Source organism: Callorhinus ursinus, unplaced genomic scaffold (genome assembly GCF_003265705.2).
Source record: "Callorhinus ursinus isolate GAN/ISIS: 27379988/994484 unplaced genomic scaffold, GSC_fseal_2.0 scaffold7, whole genome shotgun sequence".
Classification (NCBI taxonomy): domain Eukaryota; kingdom Metazoa; phylum Chordata; class Mammalia; order Carnivora; family Otariidae; genus Callorhinus; species Callorhinus ursinus.
Genome location: NW_027397069.1, coordinates 63,457,352 through 63,459,685, shown reverse-complemented (window position 1 = coordinate 63,459,685; position 2,334 = coordinate 63,457,352). Strand labels below are relative to the sequence as shown.

Here is a 2,334-nt window from a genome sequence, read left to right as displayed (position 1 = left end):
CCTATATATAATTTTTTAATTTGCTTAATTCTTGTTTTATTTTTCTTGCATCCATGTTTATTTAAGCGAAAAAAATTGGAAGATAAAAGAACTTTAAAAACTCCTCAGAAGTCAGATCACCAAGGTGAAGAGATGAGTTTGTGACATTATTGAGCATGTAAGAAATAATAAGCAACTGTCTACTGCAAGACATTTTACTTTTGATATTACACTATCAAGTTCAAGTTTGGGATACTTCAACAAATTTCTCAAAAGAAGCATTCATTTTAGTTCCATAACCCCTGATGTATTTTTGTATTCCCTTTTCCAGCCTCTTAGTTGTTCTTGTGGAGAGAATAGGAACCACTCAGAAGTAGTTGTGTCTATGCATATTATCTTGGTGAGTGGGAGAAAATCCTCAGTGCAACTCAGTTTATTAAAGGAGCTCTTGTATTTGTTTCCCAGGGTTGTTGTATTACAAAGTACAAACCCAAAAATTAGGTGGCTTAAATGACAGAAATTTATTGTCTCATAGTTCTGGAGTCTAGAAGTCTGAAATCAAACTGTCAGCAAGCAAATGATGCTCTCTGTGACAACACCAGGGGACCATCTTTCCTAGCTTCTTCTTGGCCGGCCATCCTTGGCTTTCCTTGGCATCATTGTAGTCACATGGCTGTCTTCTCCCTGTGTGTCTTCACATTGTGTTTCCTTTGTGTATGTCTGTATCCAAATTTCCCCTTTCTATAAGAACACCTTGTTGTAGGTCATACTGGATTAGGGCCCACCATAATGGTCTCATCTTAACTTGATTAAATCTGCAAAGACCCAGGAAGTGACATCAGAAAGATGGTGGAATAGGAGTCCTAAGACGCTCAAATGGTCAAAAGCCACAGAGAATTTTGAAATCAGCAAAAGTGACTCATCACATACAAAGGAACCCCTATAAGACTAAGTGGATTTCAAAAAAAAAAAAAAGACTAAGTGGATTTCTCAGCCAAAATTTGCGGGCCAGAGGGACTGTAATGATATAGTCAAAGAGGTGAGAGAAAAAAAAACAACTGCCAACCAAGAACTGTATCTGGTAAACTGTCCTTCAAAAGCAAAGGAGAGATAAAGACTTTCCCAAATAAACAAAAGCTGAGGAGTTTATCACCATTAAAACAACAACATGAGCATCTTCTTCCTGCCTTGTCTTCGGCTTTTTTGCTTTCAGAGCCACTGATAGCAAGATGTCTTCGGGAAATGCCAAAATTGGGCATCCTGCCCCCAAATTCAAAGTCACGGCTGTTATGCCAGATGGCCAGTTCAAAGATCTCAGCCTATCTGACTACAAGGGAAAATACATTGTGTTCTTCTTTTACCCTCTTGACTTCACCTTTGTGTGCCCCACGGAGATCATTGCTTTCAGTGACAGGGCAGAAGAATTTAAGAAACTCAACTGTCAAGTGATTGGCACTTCTGTGGATTCTCATTTCTGTCACCTGGCATGGATCAACACACCCAAGAACCAAGGAGGACTGGGACCCCTGAACATTCCCTTGGTATCAGACCCCAAGCGCACCATTGCTCAGGACTATGGAGTCTTAAAGGCTGATGAAGGCATCTCCTTCAGGGGCCTCTTTATCGTTGATGATAAAGGTATCCTTAGGCAGATCACGGTAAATGACCTTCCTGTAGGCCGCTCTGTGGATGAGACTCTGCGACTGGTTCAGGCCTTCCAGTTTACTGACAAGCATGGGGAAGTGTGCCCAGCTGGCTGGAAGCCTGGCGGTGATACCATCAGGCCTGATGTCCAGAAGAGCAAAGAATATTTCTCTAAGCAGAAGTGAGCACCGGGTCGTTTTAGGGCTGGGCTGCAGTGGGTGGCCATGAAAACAAAATCTCTCTTGTATTATTGTCATGCTTAGAACATAAGACTTTAGACTCTGCAGATGTGGTATGGGGACAGGACAGACCTTTTCTGCAGGGGTGGGGAGGCCAGCCTTTCTTCTCTGGAGAGAAGGGCCTGAGCTGTTATGGGGCAGGCCAACTGTATGTACAGTAGCAGGGCATCACGTTTTGTCTTTTGTTTCTATTAAACTTGAACTGAGAAAAAAAAAAAACAACATGAAACTATAAAGCTCTCTAACAAAGACAATAATAATATAGACAAATGTTGAATACCGTGAAACTGTAACAGAAGTGTATACATCACTTTAGGAGTTAAAAGTCAAAAGTATAAAAGAAACTGTAACTGTAAAATACGTTAATGGATACACAACATAAAAAGCAATAATAGACAAATGGGACTACATAAAGCTAAAGAGCTTCTGCACAGCAAAGGAAACAACAGATTGAAAAGGCATGGGATAGGAG

General features: G+C 40.8%; 1 pseudogene; it reads left to right on the top strand.

Annotated features, from left to right (window-relative positions):
• The first annotated feature begins 1,208 nt into the window (after nt 1–1,208).
• On the top strand, nt 1,209–2,063 carry LOC112826542 (peroxiredoxin-1 pseudogene; annotated as a pseudogene).
• The last annotated feature ends 271 nt before the right edge of the window (nt 2,064–2,334 follow it).